The sequence below is a fragment of the Scyliorhinus torazame genome, chromosome 6 (assembly GCF_047496885.1).
Source record: "Scyliorhinus torazame isolate Kashiwa2021f chromosome 6, sScyTor2.1, whole genome shotgun sequence".
NCBI classification, from domain to species: domain Eukaryota; kingdom Metazoa; phylum Chordata; class Chondrichthyes; order Carcharhiniformes; family Scyliorhinidae; genus Scyliorhinus; species Scyliorhinus torazame.
Genome location: NC_092712.1, coordinates 125,102,583 through 125,124,076, shown reverse-complemented (window position 1 = coordinate 125,124,076; position 21,494 = coordinate 125,102,583). Strand labels below are relative to the sequence as shown.

The 21,494-nt window shown below is 51.4% G+C and overlaps 1 protein-coding gene across 1 annotated transcript in view; it reads right to left on the bottom strand.

Moving 5' to 3' along the window:
• Positions 1-21,494, bottom strand: part of dazl (deleted in azoospermia-like) — a 331,824-nt gene that overhangs the window by 110,782 nt on the left and 199,548 nt on the right. The gene's annotated exons all lie outside the window — the stretch shown is intronic.

The following is a 21,494-nucleotide window of genomic DNA, read 5'->3' as shown; positions in this document are numbered from 1 at the left end:
GTCAAGACTAGAGGTAATAAAGGTGTGGATGTGGGTTTCTGCAGTTAAAGATTTGAGACAATAACAAACTAGTGATGTTACCAAGGTGGAAAAAGGCAGTCCCAGAAATGTCAGGAATAAGAGGTCAGAATCTTATCTTGGAAGTAGGCAGCAATCACAATACTAATTAACAGCTGTCTGAAATAAAGGTCAGCAAAAATGTTAAATACTGAGAAAAGTATAAAGTGTTTTTACTCCTTTGAATTTGGTATTAAAATACAATACATTGTTTACTATATGTTTAGACAAAATTAAAGTGTACAGGACTCTACAAAGCTAATTCCTCCATCAATCAATTCCTAGCCCAAAAAACAAAGCATCAGAACATATGGATACTTAAGTGGGTCCATTACAACGAGCAGACAGTAGAACTAATTTTGGCATTGGCTTCTTCACAGTGATTTGTTCAATGGTTCAGAAACTTCAAAAAACGTTGATTCCCTCAACTTTCATCAGTGAGAAACATTTCACTTAGGTTCTAAAGATTTGTCTTATGGGCCATGGAAAGGGGAATAAAAGCCGTAGCTAGCCCCACTGTGCATGATCTAAAGACCAGTAATGTTAAAAAATTGCAATCTAATATTCATATAGTATGCGGTATACAATAAGCAAAAGTGAGGGGCAGCACAGTGGTGAGCACTGCTGCCTCACAGCACCAAGGACCGGAGTTCGATCCTGGGTCACTATCAGTGTGGAATTTGCGCATTCAGTGTCTGCGTGGGTCTCAGCCCCACAACCAAAAAAATGTGCAGGGTAGATGAATTGGGCATGCTAAATTGCCCAAAAAAAGAATTGGGTACTCTAAATTTATTTTTTAAAATAAGCAAAATATTGCAGGTGCTGGAAATCTGGAAAAACAAATGCTTGACAAAAAATAATTCCATTATAATGCACATCGATAATTAGTGGCACCAAAATCAGTCATTGTAAAAAGCAGATGAACTTCATAATAAAAGGTTAAATGTAAACAATTTTTTTTTTAAAAAATCAACTAAAGACAATGGGAATGCCTAGGATCAGGTTTGGGGGAGACTCAATGATGTAACACAAGAGGTGGCCAATCACCCTGTGGCTGTGCTGGCTCTTAAGCTGTGCAATTAATCCTACAGCCTGGTTCTTTCCCCACAGCTCTGCAAAGTATTTATCCAGTCCCTTTTGAAAGTTACCAATGAATCAGTTTCCACCACCTTTTTAGTCAGAGCATTCCACACCCCCAGCATTGCTGCACAAAATGTTTCCTCGTGTCCCTCCAGTCCTTTTATCAATTACAAGAAAGCAACTGCCAACTTTTCTGCCACTGGAAACGGTTTCTCTTATTTACGTTAATATGAACTCTTCATGACCTTTGAATACCTCCACTATAATGTATTGACTCAACTTTTCTGCTACAAGGAGAACAATCCCAATCTCTAACTGAAGTCCCATATTCCTAGCCAACCTCCTCTGCACCAGTATTTAGCCACCATATAAATAATGTGTTAGGCGTAGCTGATTGACACGGGTGAGGTTTCGGCCGCCATTCTGTGGGAGGCATTGAAGGCGGTAATAAAGGGGGAATTTATTTCGATACGGGCACACAGGGATACAATACAGCGGGCTGAGATGGCGAGATTAGTGGAGGAGATCTTGCAGGTGGACAGGAGGTATTTGGAGGCCCCAGAGCGTGGCTGTTGAGGGAGCGGCAGAAATTGCAGATGGAGTTTCTGTTATTATCTACGGGTAAGGCAGTAGGGCAGTTGAGGAGGGCTATGAATATGGGGAGAAGGCGAGTAGGATGTTGGCGCATCAACTGAGGAAGCAAGATGGAGATCTTGAAAGTGAAGGAGGGAGGGGATCCGGTGGGGATGAATGGGGTGTTTGGGGATTTTTTTTATTTTTTAAGAGGAGGCTGTATGAGTCAGAGTCCCCAGCTGTGGTGGCGGGAATGAGGCAATTTTTGGAAGAGGTGGAGTTCCCGAGGAGGGAGGGGCTGGGAGCTCTCATTGGGCTGGTGGAGGGTCTTTGAGTGATGCAGACAGGGAAGGGGATCCAGGCGGGTTTCCAGTGGAATTTTTCAAAACATTTTGGGGGGCCTGGGACCTCTGCTGGCGAGGGCGTTTAATGAGGTGAAGGAGCAGGGGGTACCTCCCCCCGACGTTATTGCAGGCCTCGATCTCCTTAATTTTAAAGAAAGACAAGGATCCAGAACAGTGTGGGTTCTACAGGCCAATTTTGTTGTTAAATGTGGACGCCAAGTTACTGGCCAAGATTTTGGCCTCCAGGATCGAGGTGCCAGGTATAGGGGAGGACCAGACGGGACTCGTTAAGGGGAGGCATCAGTCAGCCAACATCAAGTTCCCGAATATTATAATGATGCTGGAGGGACGAAGTGTGGAGGTGGTAGTCGCCATGGATGTGGAGAAGGTCTTTGATCGAGTGCAGTGCGATTAATTGTGGGAGGTGCTGGGGCTGTTTGGGTTCGTACAGGGGATTTTGGACTGGGTCCAGTTACTGTACCAGGCACCAGTATGCGGACAAACCGGGTGAGCGTGGAATATTTCAGGCTTGCACCGGGGGACGAGGCAGGGATGTCCACTCTCCGCATTGCTCTTTGCCTTGGCTATAGAGCCACTGGCAATGGCGCTGAGAGCGTCAGGGATTGGCAGAGGATAGATAGTACAAGGAGGTGGTGGAGCACAGGGTCTCGCTATATGTGGATGACTTGCTGCTGTATATTTCGGACCCATTGGAAGGTTTGGGGGGTGGGGGGTGGGGGGGAATCATCAAGATTTGAGAGGAATTTGGCTGGCTCTCGTGGTATAAATTGAATATGGGAGAGGGGTCTTTCCAAACCAGGCGAGGGGGCAGGTTGAAGAGGCTCGGGGAGTTGCTGTTTAAGGTGGTGGTGGGTGGGGGATGTGCTCCCACTATCATTGGCGGGACGGGTGCAATTGGTGAAAACGATGGTCCTCCCGGGGTTCTTGTTTGTGTTCCAGAATCTCCCAATTTCTATTCCTAGGATTTTCTTTAGGAGGGTGATTTCAGGGTTTCTTTGGGCGGGGAAATCCCCACGGGTGAAGTAGGTGCTGCTGGAGTGGGGTGAAGGCGGGGGGGGGGGGGGGGGGGGGTGTGTTGGCTCTCCGGTATTTTAGGAATTATTACTGGGCGGCGAACATAGCTATGGTTCGGGAGTGGGAGCGGTTGGAGGAAGCCTCTTGCAGGGATAAGAGTTTGGGGGCATTGTTGTCAATGCCACTGCCATTCTTACCGGCCAGGTATTCCACAAGCCCGGTGGTTGTGGCAGCCCTTAGGGTGTGTGGACAATGCAGCAGCACAGGGGCTGGAGGGGGCCTCGGTTTGGCATTGATTTGTGGGAATAGCCCTTAGGGTGTAGGGACAATGCGGCAGCATCAGGGGCTGGAGCGGGCCTCGGTTTGGGTTTTGGGGGTGGGATCAGGCAGGGATTGAGCAGCTTGAGGATCTGTTCATTGATGGCGGCTTTCCAAGCTTGGAGGAGGAATTTGAGCTGACTGTCGGGAATGGGGTGGTATTTGCAGGCGAGGGACTTTGTTCGGAAGCAGGTACCATCCTTTCCTCACCTGCCGCCCCAGGGGCTACAGGACAAGGTGGTGTCAAGAACAGGATGTGGAGATGCCGGAGTTGGACTGGGGTGGGGAACAGCAGGTTAAAGTCCAGCAGGTTTATTTGGAATGACAGGCTTTCGCAGCGTAGATCCTTTATCAGGTGAGTGAAGAGGTAGGCTACACAAACACAGCATATACAGACAAACCAATGATGCAACGGATCCAGACGGTGTGATTGGAGAGAGGGATAACCACAGGTTAAAGAGGTGTCAATTGTCTCAAGCCAGGACAATTGGTAGGATTTCACAAGCCCAGACCAGATGGTGGGGGGTTAAATGTTGTGATACATGAATCCAAGATCCCAGTTGAGGCCTTCCTCATGCGTGTGGAACTTGGCTATCAGTTTCTGCTCGTCGATTCTGCGTTGTCGTGCGTCCCGAAGGCTGCCTTGGAGAACGCTTACCCGGAGATCAGAGACTGAATGCCCTTGACTGCTGAAGTGTTCCCCGACTGGGAGGGAACATTCCTGCCTGGTGATCGTCGCGTGATGTCCATTCATCTGTTGTCGCAGCTTCTGCATGGTCTCGCCAATGTACCACGCCTTGGGACATCCTTTCCTGTAGCGTATGAGGTAGGCAATGTTGGCAGAGTCGCACGAATATGTACTGCATACCTGGTGGGTGGTGTTCTCGCATGTTATGGTGGTATCCATTTTAAAAACATTTAGAGTACCCAATTCATTTTTTCCAATTAAGGGGCAATTTAGTGTGGCCAATCCGCCTACCCTGCACATCTTTGGGTTGTGCGGGTGAAACCCACGAAAACACGGGGAGGATGAGCAAACTCCACACGGACAGTGACCCAGAGCCGAGATCGAACCTGTGACCTCAGCGCTGTGAGACAGCAGTGCTAACCACTGCGCCACCATACTGCCATGGTGGTATCCATGTCAATTATCTGCCACGTCTTAGAGGTTGCCATGGCAGGGTTGTGTGGTGTCATGGTCGCTGTTCTCCTGAAGGCTGGGTAGTTTGCTGCAAATGGTCTCGGAGGTTGCACGGTTGTTAAACAGCAAGTAATGGGGGTGTGAGAATGGCCTTGGCAAGATGTTTGTCTTCATCGATGACGTGTTGAAGGCTCCGAAGATGATGTTGTAGTTTCTCCACTCCGGGAAGTAATGGACGATGAAGGGTACTCTTGTCCCACGGGTACTTAGGAGTAGTGAAGTGCAAAAGTGCAAATGGAAGGAAGAGTTGGGTCAGGAGTTGGAGGCTGGGTTGTGGGAGGAGGCCCCGAGGAGGGTGAATGCATCCTCGTTGTGCGCTAGGTTTAGGATTTTTTGAAGGGGCGGAAGACAGGTATGGGCAGTGTGCGGGTGGGCCCACGAATCTTGTTGAGGCACGATCAATTTGGCTGGAGATGAAGTTGAATTCAAACTGAGGCTTTATTAGTCTCAAGTGTGGCCTCCTACAGCAGCTGATGAAATGGCTGCAAGCTGAAGGCCACTGCATATTTATAACCCGGCTCCTGGGCGGAGCTAGCATGCAGGGGCCCAGGTGAACCTGTAGTGCAGGTTCTACCGTACAACCCTTAATATAGGAACACAGTGGTTTACCACATGCACCCCCTGTTAAAATAGAGTCTGGCGGGGGTGGTGGGTAACTATATACAATTCGCAATCTTTAATATTTACAGACCAGTGAAAAAAAATGTCTCTGCTCATCCGGTGGGCCGGTCAGAGGTTCAGCCGGTCCAGCGCCTTGATCGTCCTCTGGGATCGACGAAGTGGCGCCGACAATGTTGGTGCTGTCGTGGTCGAAGTTGACTCCAGGAGCGTGCCAAAATCCTCTTCATCAACAGGGGTGGGCAGGGGGAGGACGGACAGTCCGGAATGTGGGGTGGTGGGGGGGGAACAGAACCTGCTCGTGCCAGGTCCGAGGGAGACGGTATGCTGGCGGCATCGGGGAACGCCACGTAGGTGTACTGTGGGTTTGCGTGGAGCAGGTGCACCCTTTCCACCAACGGGTCCGCATTGTGGAGCCGCACATGTTTACGGAGCACGGTTCCCGAAGCTGTGAGCCAAGTTGGGAGTGATACCCCGGATGTGAACTTCCTGGGGAAGGCAAAAAGATATTCATGCGGTGTACTGTTAGTAGCAGTGCAAAGTAATGAGCGAATGGAACGTAGTGCATCAGGGAGGACCTCTTGCCAGCGGGAGGCCGGGAGATTTCTGGACCGTAGGGCCAGCTGGACGGCCCTCCATACCGTCCCATTCTCCCTTTCTAACAGTCCATTTCCCCGGGGGTTGTAGCTTGTCGTTCTTCTGGAGGTGATACCCCTGCTGAGCAGGAACTGACGTAGCTCATCACTCATGAATGAGGATCCCCTGTCACTGTGGGTGTAGGCGGGGAAGCCGAACAGAGTGTAGATAGAATTAAGGGCTTTAATGACGGTGGCGGACGTCATGTCGGGGCCTGGGATGGCGAAGGGAAAACGCGAGTATTCATCGATCACTGAGGAAATGTGTGTCGTTCGGAGGAGGGGAGGCGGCCTTTGAAATCCATGCTCAGGCGTTCAAAGGGGCGGGAGGCCTTCACCTGGTGCGCGTGGTCCGGCCGGTAGAAGTACGGTTTGCACTCCGCACAGATATGGCAGTCCTTGGTGATCGTCCTTACTTCCTCGACGGAGTAGGGCAAAATTCATGCCTTAATGAAGTGGTACAACCGAGTGACCCCTGGGTGACAAAGGCTGTCGTGCAGGGTCCGGAGTCGGTCTACTTGTGCGCTGGCACATGTACCTCGGGATAGGGCGTCTGGGGGCTCGTTGACTTTGCCAGGGCGATACTTAATCTCGTAGTTATAGGTGGAGAGCTCAATTCTCCACCGCAAGATTGTCATTTTTGATCTTGCCCTGCTGAGTGTTGTTGAACATTGTAGCACCATCGATCATACACGAGGCAAGAGAACTTCAATCGAGGCTTTATTGAGCAGACTTCTTCAGACTTGTTCCCCAGCAGATCAGTCACAGAATGCAGTTGCGGGGAGTAAACCGGGTTCTCATACCCCACCTATCTGGGTGGAGCCCAGTATTCGGCAGATTCAATCATCTGTCCTCCAATAGCTCCTCGGCATTCATGGTGGGCTGTATTACCCCTAATACATACCACCACAAACATGAAGGCTACCGACCGTTGGTCAGTGAGGAGAGTGAATCTCCTGCCGGCCAGGTAATGCCTCCAATGTCGCACAGCCTCAACGATAGCCTGGGCCTCCTTTTCGACAGATGAGTGCCGAATTTGGAGACATGGAGGGTGCGGGAAAAGAATGCCACGGGCTGCCTGCCTGGTTGAGGGTGGCGGCAACGGCGACGTCCGATGCGTCGCTTTCTACTTGGAAAGGAAGTGTTTCGTCTACAGCGTGCATTCCAGCTTTGGCAATACCAGCTCTGATCCGGGCGAAGGCCTGTCGGGCCTCTGCCGTCAGGGGGAAATGAGTGGACTGTATGAGTGGGCGGGCCTTGTCCGCATAGTTTGGGGAACACGGAGCGTAATACGAGCAGAACCCCAGGCAGCGTTTGAGGGCCTTGGGGCAGTGGAAGCTCCATGCGGTCGGGATCGGGCCCCAGAACTCCAGTTCAGGACCACGTAGCCGAGGATGGCTCAGCGGTTTGTACGGAACACACACTTCTCCTTGTTATACATGAGGTGGAGGAGAGTGGCTGTACGGAGAAATTTAGCGAGGTTGGCGTTGTGATCCTGCTGATCATGGCCACAGAAATAGCAACGGGGCCCCCCGGAGATCACTGGCTGGCACGTAGCGCAGGTGTACTGGGTGGGTAGTGCCCCCGCTGGGGCGGCTGCCTGTGGGGCCCATGAAGTGTAGGAGGGGTAGGCCGCGCGGTTGGGGGCGTAGGACTGTACATTGTGCAGGGCGACCATCATGGAAAGCACTAGTGTTTTAGTCTCTGCGAGGTCACGTGTGGCCCCTTCTAGGAGCCGCTGCCTGATAACATCGGACCCAATCCCAGTTACAAAAGCGTCCCTCATAAGGAGATCAGAGTGCTCCTTAGCTGTAACGTCCCGGCAGTCACAGTCCCAAACTAGTGGGATCAGGGCCCTCCAATAGTCCTCTATTGACTCCAGGTAGTTGAGTACGCGTGGCGAGCGCGTGTCTGGCGAAGAGCATGTTCGTCAGCTGCTGTAGGAGGCCACACTTCAGAGACTAATAAATTGAGGCACGATCAATTTGGCTGGAGACAAAGTTGAATTCAAACTGAGGCTTTATTAGCCTCTGAAGTGTGGCCTCCTACAGCAGCTGACGAAATGGCTGCGAGCTGAAGGCCATGCATATTTATAACCCGGCACCTGGACGGAGCTAGCATGCAGGGGCCCAGGTGAACCTGTAGTGCAGGTTCTACCGTACAGCCCTTAATATAGGAACACAGCGGTTTACCACACATGTCCACATGTTTTGGGCATGCCCGAAGCTTGGGGGATTCTGGCAGGAGTTTACCGACGTTATGTCGGAGGTCCTAAAAGGTGACGGTGGTCCCGAGGTGATGATCTTCGGAGTGTCAGAAGACACGGGCGTCCAGGGGGCATGAGAGGCCAATGTCTTGGCCATTGCCTCCCTAGTAGCCAGAGACGTATATTGTTGGAATGGAGGGACGCGGAGCCCCTGAAACCAGGGCTGTGGGCGAGTGGCCTGGCAGAGTTTCTCACGTTAGAAAAACAAAAATCAAGTTCACCTTGAGGGGTTCTGTGGAGAGGTTTGCCCGAAGGTGTGGTAGTACCAGGTATTGCGGTACCCAAGAGGTGGATGACCATTGGTTAGACCCAGGAGTCTACCATTGGCTGTTGTACATATACTCCGCCTCTCAGGACGGAACTAAGAACCGGTGCCGTGCCAGCAGCCTTCACTTTCTGTATCGAAGCTGCTGGCGAAGAGTTCTAGCAGATTAAAGCCTTCAGCGATGAATCACTTAGTCTTGAGAGTAATTGATTGCGCATCAATTTAATCTGCTACTTCAGTTGGAAGGATGGATCTCCGTATCAAACCGGAGTGCCTTCAGCTCAGCCCGCATGCGGACAACTCTGCTGCTATTTTTAAACATTGGCTGGCGTGCTTTAAGGGCTACCTCGACACGGCCGCCGACACCCCCAGGGAAGGACAAAAGATGCATCTCCTACGCTCAGGGGTCAGCCCTGGGATCTACCCTCTTATCGAGGAGGCGGAGAATCATGCTGCCGCGATCGAGCTGCTAGAAGGACATTATATCTGCCCTGTGAACCAGGTCTACGCTAGTCACCTGTTGGCGACTAGGTGGCAAAGCCCCGAAGAAACGTTGGAAGACTTCTACCGGGCGCTGTTGGTGCTGGGCCGAAACTGTGGCTGCCCACCAGTTTCGGGGAGCGAGCACACGGAACTTTGATCAGGGCTGCTTTTGTGGCAGGTATGACCGCCCCCGATGTCCGCCGAAGGCTCCTAGAAAGGGACACTCTGGGACTTAGAGGCACGGGCCCTGGCAGGGTCCATGGACGTTGCCTATAAAAACGCGCTGTCCTTTGCACCAGATCGCACAGCAGCCCCCTGGGCTGCGTGGCACCCCGCAGCGGCAGCCCCTCAGACCTTCCCCCTGACCCCGCGCGACGAGACGGCCCGCTAACGCCGCCGGACCCTGCTGTTTCTTCTGCGGGCAGGCGAATTATCCCCGCCCACGCTGCCCGGCCCGCACCGCCACCTGCAAAGGGGGCGGCAAGAAGGGCCACTATGTGGGGGTCTGCCAGGCCCGCGCCGTGGCCTCCAGCGACTATCGGCAACCCCCCCTTCAGGCCCCGACCGCCCTGCGCTCACCGCCACCCCCCTATATCCTAAGGCCACGTGCGACACGTGGGCGTGGCCATTTTGCCCCCCGGACACCACGCTAGCCGGGTGGGCGCCGCCATTTTGTCCCTCGCCGCCGCCATCTTCTTCATCCACGGACACCATGTGCGGCCCATGGGTGACGCCATCTTGGATGGGGCCCCAGGCCCCAAGCACAGCCGACTACACGCTGCCTGACCAAAACCCTCAATTACTTCAGCTGGCCTCGGTGACTCTGGACCAGAGTCGGCCCCACACGCTTGCAACAGCTACAACGATGATCTCCATCAACGGCCACGAGACGTCTTGCTTGATTGACTCTGGGAGCACGGAAAGCTTTGTTCACCCCGACACGGTAAAGCGCTGTTCTTTTGTCACCCATCCCGTAAATCAAAGGATCTCCCTGGCCTCCGGGTCACACTTGGTGGAGATAAAGGGGTTCTGCCTAGCAAACCTCACTGTCCAAGGCAGGAGATTCAACAATTTCCGCCTTTATGTCCTGCCGCACCTCTGCGCAGCCACCCTCCTTGGGCTGGATTTCAAGTGCCATCTGCAAAGCCTGATCTTTAAATTTGGCAGCCCTATACCCACCCCCCCCATACTGTCTGCGGCCTCGCGACCCTTAAGGTCGACCCGCCTTCCCCGTTTGCGAACCTCACCCCAGATTGCAAACCCGTCGCCACCAGGAGCAGACGGTACAGTGCCCAGGACTGGACCTTCATCAGGTCAGAGGTCCAAAGGCTGCTGAGGGAAGGGGTCATCGAAGCGAGCAACAGTCCCTGGAGAGCTCAAGTAGTGGTGGTAAAGACCGGGGAGAAACATAGGATGGTCATTGACTACAGTCAGAGCATCAACGGGTTTACGCAGCTGGATGCGTACCCTCTCCCCCGTATAGCCGACCTGGTGAACAGGATCGCGCAATACAAGGTTTTCTCCATGGTGGATCTCAAGTCTGCCTACCACCAGCTACCCCTCCGTAACGGTGACCGCAAGTACACTGCCTTCGAAGCAGATGGGCGGCTCTATCACTTTTTAAGAGTTCCCTTCGGTGTCACGAACAGGGTCTCGGTCTTCCAGCGAGAGATGGACCGAACGGTTGACCGGTACGGCGTACGCACAATGTTCCCGTATCTGGATAATGTCACCATCTGCGGCCATGACCAGCAGGACCATGACACTAACCTCCGCAAATTGTCCAGACCGCAAAAATCCTTAATTTGACATACAGTAAGGATAAATGAGCGTTTAGCACGGACCGTCTAGCCATTCGAGGCTACGTAGTGCGAAGTGGAGTCATAGGCCCTGACGCGGAGCACATGCACCCCCTCATGGAGTTCCCCCTCTCTCACTGCCCCAAGGCCCTAAAGTGCTGCCTCGGGTTCTTCAGCTATTATGCACAGTGGATCCCCAATTACGCAGACAAAGCCCGACCCCTGATCCAGTTCACAACATTCCCCCTTGTCAACGGAGGCCCGCCAGGCCTTCAGCCGCATCAAAGCAGACATTGCAAAAGCCACGATGCGCGCCATCGACGAATCCCTCCCCTTCCAGGTCGAGAGCGATGCATCTGACTTAGCTCTGGCGGCCACCCTCAACCAAGCGGGCAGGCCTGTGGCTTTCTTCTCCCGTACTCTTCATGCTTTCGAAATTAGTCACGCCTCGGTTGAAAAAGAAGCCCAGGCCATAGTGGAAGTGGTGCGACACTGTAGGCATTACCTGGCCGGCAGGAGATTCATTCTCCTCACGGACCAACGGTCGGTTGCCTTCATGTTCGATAATGCACAGCGGGGCAAGATTAAGAACGACAATATCTTGCGGTGGAGGATACAACTCTCCACCTACAATTACGAGATCTTGTACCGTCCGGGGAAGCTGAACGAGCTTCCTGATGCCCTGTCCCGCGGCACTTGTGCCACCGCACAAGTGGACTGCCTCCGATCCCTCCACGAGGACCTCTGCCACCCGGGGGTCACTCGTTTTTTTCATTTTATCAAGACCCGCAACCTGCCCTACTCCATCGGAGGTCAGGACAGTCACCAGGGACTGCCAAATCTGCGTGGAGTGCAAACCACACTTCTACCGGCCAGAGAGGGCGCACCTGATAAAGGCTTCCCGTCCCTTTGAACGCCTCAGTATGGATTTCAAAGGCCCCCTCCCCTCCACCGACCGCAACACGCATTTCCTGAACGTGATTTGACGAGTACTCCCGGTTCCCATTCGCCATCCACTGCCCAGACATGACAACAACCACCGTCATCAAGGCACTCCAGGGTATCTTTACACTGTTCGGTTTCCCCGCATACATTCACAGTGATAGGGGGTCCTCCTTTATGAGCGACGAACTGCGTCAATTCCTGCTCAGCAAGGGCATCGCCTCGAGCAGGACGACAAGTGATAACCCCCGGGGAAACGGGCAGGGAGGGAGAACGGAATGGTCTGGACGACCGTCCCGCTGGTCCTACGGTCCAGGAATCTCCCAGTCTCCCGCTGGCAGGAAGTCCTGCCGGTGGCCCTCCACTCCATCCGGTCACTGCTCCGTACAACCACAAATCAGACACCTCATGAACGTCTCTTTGTTTTCCCCAGGAAGTCCTCCTCCGGGACCTCGCTCCCAACCGGGCTAGCGACACCTGGACCCATCCTGCTTTGGAAACGTGTGAAGGCGCACAAGTCGGACCCGTTGGTCCAGAGGGTCCACCTGCTGCACGCCAACCCCCAGTACGCCCACGTAGCATTCCCTGACAGCCAGAAAGGCACAGTCTCCCTTCGGGACCTGGCGCCCGCTGGAGCCCCACACGCACCCGAACCATTGCCCCCACCACCACCCTCCCCGCAGCACCTGACTGGAGGGTCAGTACTCCCGCCGCTCCTGCCTATGGCCGACCACACACCGACGCCCCCTACAGGCGCTTTCCCCCCCACCCACCTTTTGCCCCAACAGCGCCGCCTAGGGGTGACGAAGCTGCCATGGAGGACGACATCATGCTCCCGGAGTCGCAACCGCCGGGACCTTCATCAGAATCACCGCCGAGGCCCAGACGCTCCAGAAGGACGACCAGGCCACCCGATCGACTGATTGCTGCACTATGAACACTTTGTAAATTCCCTCGACATCACGGTACCTCCATACCTGGTCATACCATGCGAATGGCGACTATTAACACTGGCCACCACCCCCGCCGGGCTCTTTTTTAACAGGGGGTGAATGTGGTAGTACCAGGTATTGCGGTACCTAAGAGATGGATGACCATTGGCTAGACCCAGGAGTCTACCATTGGCTGTTGTACATATACTTCACCTCTCGGGGCGGAGCTAAGATCCGGTGCCGTCCCAGCAGCCTTCACTTTCTGTATCGAAGCTGCTGGGGAAGAGTTCTAGCAGATTAAAGCCTTCCGTTATGAATCACTTCGGCTTGAGAGTAATTGATTGCGCATCAAGGTGGCAGCCACTTATCGACTTCTTCGAGAAAAGTGTGTCAGCAGTGGTGGTGGGGGGTTTAACATGGCGAGGCAGGGGAATTGGGAAGTGGGGGGTGGGATATTTTCTTGAGTTTGTTAGTTGCAGCCCTGTTGGTGTGTTGATGTTTGTTGTGTGAATATATAAATGCGTTCATAAAATAATTTTTTAAAAATAACGTGTTAAGAGTACAAGAGCAGGTTAGAGGCTGGGAGAAGTGTAACTCAACTCCTGACTCTTCAAAGCTTGTCCGCCACCTACAAGGCACAGGAGTGTGGTGGAATACTCTCCCACTCACCTTGGTGAGTGCAGCTCCAACAACACTCAAAGCTGGACACCAGTGAGAACAAATTAGCCCATTTCATTAGCATCCCATTTGCCACCTTCAACATTACTCCGTCCACCACGGACACAGTGACAGCAGTGTGTACCATTGACAAGATGCACTGCAGCAACTCACAAAGCTCCATCTAAATTCTCCAACTTTACCACCTAGAATGAAGGCAGCAGACGTACGAGAAAACCACCACAAGCAAGTTCCCTTCAGAGTCACAAGCCATCCTGACTTGGAGGTATATCACCGTTCCTTCACTGCAGCTGGGTCACAATCCTGGAATTCCCGTCTTAAGAGCACTGTGGATGTACCTGCACCACGTGGACTGTAGCAGTTCAAGTAGGGAACTTCCTATTGCCTCCTCCAGGGTAATTAAGGATGGGAAATAAATGTTGCCCTAGCCTGCGACAACCACATCCCGTGGAAAAAGCCCTGTTCAGGGCCATAAGATCCTTCCTGAAGTGCGGTGCTCAACATTGGCCACCAGTCTGGAGAACTGTGTGGGTGTGTCTTAACCTCAAACATCCTCGTAACATCTCATGCAGCTGTGAAAAATGGAGGCCGAACAATGGATCTTCCTGCACTTGGACTTTAACACGCATTCTAAAATGGCCCCTGCAAACTTCTGCCTGCCTGAAGGGTCTTCAATGGCAAGTGGGTCGGCTAGTGACAGACTTAAATAAGCAGTATAGCGTTGAGTGTAATGACTAAAAGAATCAACGGCTTGAGGTTCAGAAAATCTGATGATCATGAAGCACCCAAAGTAAATAAAATAAGTTACTAATTTGCTTTGATGAGCATTGGATCCAGATCAGGATTAGCGACAGGTTTCTTTCAAACTGCGCTTCTGTCTGACTGAATGAAAAGGAGTTTCTCAGTACTGGTAGGCCTGGAATTGCTTTGCAGACTGTGAGCTCAGCTTGCTGAAACTGGAATTCCAAGCAAATTCAATGGAGTTTTATGCTGGAGTAAAACTTCCACCATTTTGTTTCCAGGCTCATCTCTCTCTGGCACAATATCTTTCTGGTAAATATTCGTCACATCTGTAGTTTCAGTTGGGAGATTCAACTCAGAATCCACTGAAGGTGGTCTTTTTGTAGCTTTATTCACATTGTAAGGATAAGGGTTTTTGGTCCAGATTCTGCCACCATGAAGAATCTTGCTTCAGACACCACAAAAATGGGTTTCTAGTCTGGAGTACATTAATAGCCAGTCTCTATTAACAACTCATAACTATAAACATAGAGAGTATAGGTATGGAGCAGGCTCCATCTTAGATTTTGCACATCTCTGTCCATCTCTAGACTGACCCTAGTTCTGGGCCATGTGCATTCGTACATCACTGCTTGGGTGCTACTGGACACAGTGCCACATTAACCCTCTGTACCAGACCCTACAACTAGAAGGTTGACTACTGATGCAAGTATAGGTTGACATGGCAGGAAAATCTTATGCAAAATCACAATTTTAGAGAACTTTTCCATAGAAGATTACACAGAATCCCGACAGTGCAGACTTAGGTCATTCAGCCCATCGAGTCTGCATCAATCCCAAGAGCACCCTACCTAGGCCCATACCCCTGCACTTAAGGGGCAATTTAGCATGGCCAATCCACCTAACCTGCATGGAAACAAACCCGGGTTCCTGGTGTTGTGACGGCAGCAGTGCTAACCATTGCACCACCACGTTTTATACACCACTATCAACTGCATCTAGCTTCTATGAATTAAGTTGAATCTGATTTTCTTGTAGGGGTTAAAAAAGAAGGGTCCATGACATATCTATGTGGAGTTTGCACTTTCTTCCAGTGCCTACGTGGGTTTCCCAGAGTACTCCGCTTTCCTCCCACAGTCCAAAGACGGCAGGTCAAGTGGATTGACTATGCTAAATTGCCCCTTCCAAAGTTGTGCAGGTTAGGTGGGGTTATGGGGATAGGGCGGGAGAATGGACCTCGGTAGGGTGCTCTTTCAGAGGGTCAATGCAGACACGAAGGGCCAAATGGTCTCCTTCTGCACTGTAGAAATTCTATGACAGGATTTGAAAAGAAGCAGGGAGTATTTCTGGTGGCCAGGCCAACATTTCCATCACCAACAAACTTACTGAATGCCAAAAATACAATGAGTCTACAACCAATTGGTAGGAAATTAAGATAGTTACGCATGTTACATTTGCGGGTGTTAGAAATAAGCTATAGTTTTAAGCTTAATTTATTTTTCTATATTTTTAAGGGGAGCCAAGTTTTGGTTTCCCTTAAGTTGCCTGTTTTATTCCTGCATTTAGACTTTCATTATAAATAAATGGGTTATAATGCAGGGAAGTTAAAACATAGTAGAAAAACTAGGCTGCTGCCTAGCAACAGGGAACCCATGCAGAAATAGAAAGCAGTTGGAGATCAGTTGTTGATTATGCTCCAAGGTGAAGGGAGCAATTCTAATCTCTCTAGCTGAACATACTAGCATATTGCGAAGGACAAAGTAATAGTGAATGTTGAATGAGCTCGCTGGATCTCAAGGGAGATGCTAAGTTGTCAGTATTTTACAAGGAGAAAGAACAGTAGAGAGCAGGTTCCAAAGCAAAAGGCGCAAGGTTCCAAGACAACCTTTAAGTCAAAGCACAAGGACAGGGAATCTGAAACAGATCCTATTCAGTGAAATTAAAGAAAGGAGCAGAGGGAAAAGCTCCAAATTAAAAAGAGAAAGCTGCAAGAAATATACTAAAATAGGCTTCCAAGAAGCCAGAAGAACAAAGGAGACAGCTGAAGATCTGTAACCTTTTTGTGGGTCTGTGAAGCAGTGGCATTTTGTTGGCATGGCTGAGCATCAAAAGAGTGCATGGAAGGCAAAGCGGGAAATTGGATGGAGGGTAAAAAAATACTGGAGGCGAGATCCTTGTTGAAGAAGTCCAAATGAAAGGTGTTTTTTTTTTTTTTTTTAAAAAAAAGAGTGGAGATTGGAAACTATGTTCGTGAGACCAGTTGGCTCAAGGCATTACAAGCACAGGAGTTAAGCAGCTGACTGTGTTCTGGTAGTTGTCCTCAACATTTCTTTTTAAAAATATTTTTATTAAAAGTCTGCATTTTTACACTGTACCATAAATGGATGAAACAGTTATAATTTACACGTTGTTCCTTTTCAGAAAGCCTCGCGCCCTTTTCTGCTGTCTCTGGGTCCTATCCTAGGCCCTTCCTTTCAACGTAGATGGTTTGTTTGGGTGTTTGTTTTATCCTTCTAGCTTGGAGAGGTCCTCTGGTCCTGGTGTTGGTCTCTCCCTGGACTCCCTTCCAGCATTTCCTTGGGTTTCTCCCCCCTGTTGTCCCCACCCTCATTCCGATCTGCTGTCTGTGGCCTTGGTAGTTCCCATGCGTGTCCCTCTCTTTCCTCTCCCCCCATTATCGGATTCAAACAGGTCTTAGAACAGGTTGATTAATGGCCCCATGCTCGACCCTTGGATGGTGTATTTGATCTTCTCCAGATGGAGATTCCAATAGGTCTGCCAGCCAGTCTGGAGCGATGGGTGGTGCTGATCTCCAGCCAAGCAGGATTCTCCAGCGGGCATTGAAGCAAAGGCAAGGGCATTGGCCCTCTTCTCCATATGAATTTCTGGCTGGTCCGATACCCCAAGACTGCCACTCTCGGGCACGGCTCCACCCTCAACGCCACAACCTTGCCTCGAAAAAGGCCAGAACCCGACAAGTCTGGGGCAGGAACATGTAGGCATTGTTGGCCGGGTCTTACTGGCATTTATCCTCCACCTCCGGGAGGAACCGGTTAATTCGGGTTCTTGTCAGGTGTGCTTTATGTATCACTAAGCTGCATGAGGCTTGCGCAGGAGGTGGAGGAGTTGACCCCGTTCAGTTCTTCGCTCCAGAATTTTCACCCTATTTGCGTAACTGGCACCTCCTCCCATTTCTGCTTTGCTCCATCCAGTGGGTTGTGTGTCCTTAAGAGTCGTCCGTATATGTCGCCGCAGTTCTCCTTTTCCACCCTGTCCGCGTCCAGTAGCTCCTCCAACATTGTGTCTCTGGGGCCCTAGGTTATCTAGTTGTCTCCTTGCGGAAAAAGATTTTGATTTGTAAATGTTGGAGTTCCTGTCCGTTCAAGTTCCAGTCTCTTTGTCGGTTCTTCTATCTGTTCCCTGTGTAGAAGTCCTCAACTAATAGTCTGTCCTGTGTAGAAACCCCTAACCGCTAGAGACAGACCCCCCCTCCCATGGGCTATCTGGATCCCCAGGTAGTGGAATTGTTACGGGACACATTCCAGCCCTGCCCTTCCCCCACTCTGGTTCACGGGGAAAACCTCACTTTTGCCTAGGTTGATTTTGAAGGCCAAGGTTTTGAACTCTCCCAGAACCTTCATGATTTCGTTCATGTCGTTTGCAGGTCCAAGATTAGAGGAGCAGGTCATCCACATACACTGGGAGACTCGCCACGGGTTCAATTGCCAGGACGATCAGGAGCAGGGACAGCAGGCATCCCTGCCTGGTGCCTCTGTGCAACTGGAAGTATTCAAAGCTGGTGGTGTTGGTCCGAATGCTCGTCTTGGGGCACTGTACAGGAGTTTCACCCATGAGGTGAACCCCGTCCCTAGCCCAAACTGCTCCCGTACCTCAATGAGGTACTTCTATTCGGCTCTGTCGAAGGCCTTCTGTGTCCAGGGAGACTATCACCTCTTTTCTCCATGGATGGGGTCAGTATCACATTCAGCAGCCGTCTGATGTTCGCAGTTAGCAGTCTACCTTAAAGCCTGTCCGGTCCTCTGCAATCACCTCTGGTATGTAGTTCTCCAGTGTCTTGGCAAGGACATTTGCGAGTACTTTCATGTCCACATTGAGCAGCAAAATAGGTCTGCAGGTTCTGCATTCTGTCATGGCTTTTTCGGGTATCAGCAAATTGGTGGCCTGTGTTAGCGTTGAGGGCAGGGTGCCCCTTGCTCGTTAATCTGTGAACATCTCCCATCAGTGTGAATTACATAGATACATTAGAAAATAGGAGCAGGAGGCCTTTTGGCCCTTTGAGCCTGCTCTGCCATTCATCACGATCATGGCTGATCATCCAACTCAATAGCCTAATCTTGCGTTCTCCCCATAACCTGTGATCCTATGCTCCCCAAGTACTATATCCAGCCGCCTCTTGAATATATTCAAAGTTTTAGCATCAACTACTCCCTGTGGTAATGAATTCCACAGGCTCACCACTCTGTGAAGAAATGTCTCCTTATCTCTGTCCCAAATGGTTTACCCCGAATTTTCAGACTGACCCCTGGTTCTGGACACACCCATCTTTGGTAACATCTTTCCTGCATCTACCCGGTCTAGTCCGGTTAGAATTTTATACGTCTCTGAGATCCCCCCTCATTCTTCTGAACTCCAGCGAGAACAATCCCAACCTAATCAATCTCTCCTCAGATGACAGTCCCGCCATCCCTGGAATCAGTATGGTAAACCTTCGCTGCACTCCCTCGAGAGCAAGAACATCCTTCCTCAGAGGAGACCACAACTGCACACAGCGAATGGTGCACAAGGACACCCAGGTCCCGCTGCACACTCCCCTCTCCCAATTTACAACCATTCAGGGAGTAATCTGCCTTCCTGTTTTTGCTTCCAAAATGAATACCCTCACACTTATCCAAATTATACACCCTCCCAACTATTTTGGTAATCATCTGCAAACTTTGAGATGTTACATTTTGTTCCCTCATCCAAATTATTAATATATATTATTTTGTAAATGTCTGCCAGGAGCCCATTGGATCCAGTGCGCCCCCCCCCCCCCCCCGTCTGCGTGGAGTTGATGCTCTCCATGACCTCTCCCAGTTCTATTGGTGCTTCCAGCTCCCCTCGTCTGTCACCCCCATGACTGGCATGTCCAGTACATCGAGGAACCGTTTCATCCCCGAGTCTCTGGTGGGGGGCTCAGAGGCGCACAGTCCCTGGTAAAATACCTCAAATGCTTTGTTGACCTATTTTGGTTTGGCTACCAGTCCACCTCTGCTGTCCTTCAACTATGCTGTTCCCACAAAGTAGTTTCACGAATAGATTTTTTTTGTTTTGGGAAGGGCACTGATCCCAAAAGGTGACGGGGACGGAGTACACGGCTATAGCCATCTCGGATCATGCTCCACACTGGTGGACCTGGAGATAGGGGAAGAAAAAGAACAGCTTCCACCCTGGAGAATGGACATGGGATTATTGGCAGATGAGGGGGTGTGTTTAAGGGTGAGGGGGTGTATTGAAAGGTACTTGGAACTCAATGATAATGGGGAGGTACAGGTGGGAGTGGTCTGGGAGGCGCTGAAGGCAGTGGTTAGAGGGGAGCTGATATCTATTAGGGCACATAAAGGAAAGCAGGAGGGTAGGGAAAGGGAGCAGTTGTTGAAAGAACTTCTGAGGGTAGACAGACAATACGCAGAGGCACCGGAGGAGGGACTGTACAAGGAAAGGCAACGGCTACATGTAGAATTTAACTTGTTGGCTACAGGTAATGCAGAGGCACAATGGAGGAAGGCACAGGGTGTACAGTACGAATATGGGGAGAAGGCGAGTAGGTTGTTGGCCCACCAACTGAGGAAAAGGGAAGCAGCGAGGGAGATAGGGGGGGGGGGTGAGAGATGAGGAGGGAGAGATGGAGCGGGGAGCGGAGAGAGTGAATGGAGTGTTCAAGGCATTTTATGAAAGATTATATGAAGCGCAGCCCCCGGACGGGAAGGAGAGAATGATGTGCCTTCTGGATCAGCTGGAATTTCCTAAGGTGGAGGAGCAGGAGAGAGTGGGGCTGGGAGCACAGATTGAGACGGAGGAAGTAGTGAAAGGGATTGGGATGCAGGCGGGGAAGGCCCCGGGACCAGACGGATTCCCAGTTGAATTCTATAAGAAATATTTGGACTTGCTGGCCCCGCTACTGACGAGAACCTTTAATGAGGCGAGGGAAAGGGGGCAGCTGCCCCTGACTGTCAGAGGCAATGATATCGCTCCTCTTAAAGAAGGAAAAAGACCCGCTGCAATGCAGGTCATACAGGCCCATTTCCCTCCTGAATGTGGATGCTAAGATTCTGGCCAAGGTAATGGCAATGAGGATAGAGGATTGTGTCCCGGGGGTGGTCCATGAGGACCAAACTGGGTTTGTGAAGGGGAGTCAGCTAAATACAAATATATGGAGGCTGCTAGGGGTAATGATGATGCCCCCACCAGAGGGGGAAGCGGAGATAGTGGTGGCGATGGATGCCGAGAAAGCATTTGATAGAGTGGAGTGGGATTATTTGTGGGAGGTGTTGAGGAGAGTTGGCTTTGGGGACGGGTATATCAAGTGGGTACAGTTGCTGTATAGGGCCCCGATGGCGAGCGTGGTCACGAATGGACGGGGGTCTGACTATTTCCGGCTCCATAGAGGGACGAGGCAGGGATGTCCTCTGTCCCCGTTATTGTTTGCATTGGCGATTGAACCCCTGGCCATAGCACTGAGGGGTTCCAGGATGTGGAGGGGAGCACTTGGGGGGGGGGGGGGGGGGGGGAAGAACACCGGGTATCTCTGTATGCGGATGATTTGTTGCTATATGTGGCGGACCCGGCGGAGGGGATGGGGATGACAGAGATAATGCGGATACTTGGGGAGTTTGGGGATTTTTCAGGGTATAAACTGAACATGGGGGAAAAGTGAGTTATTTGTGGTGCATCCAGGGGAGCAGAGCAGAGAGATAGAGGATTTACCGTTGAGGAAGGTAACAAGGGTCTTCCGGTACTTGGGGATCCAGATAGCCAAGAATTGGGGTACATTACATAGGCTTAATTTAACACGGTTGGTGGAACAGATGGAGGAGGATTTCAAGAGATGGGACATGGTGTCCCTGTCATTGGCAGGTAGGGTGCAGGCAGTTAAAATGGTGGTCCTCCCGAGATTCCTTTTTGTGTTCCAGTGCCTCCCGGTGGTGATCACGAAGGCTTTTTTAAAAAGAATTGAGAAGAGTATTATGAGTTGTGTGTGGGCTGGGAAGACCCCGAGAGTGAGGCGGGGATTCTCGCAGCGTAGTAGGGACAGGGGGGGGCTGGCACTACCGAGCCTAAGTGAGTACTACTGGGCCGCCAATGTTTCAATGGTGTGTAAGTGGATGGGAGAAGGGGAGGGAGCGGCGTGGAAGAGATTGGAGAGGGCGTCCTGCAGGGGGACTAGCCTGCAAGCAATGGTGACGGCGCCGTTGACGTTCTCACCAAAGAAATACACCGCAAGCCCGGTGGTGGTGGCTACATTGA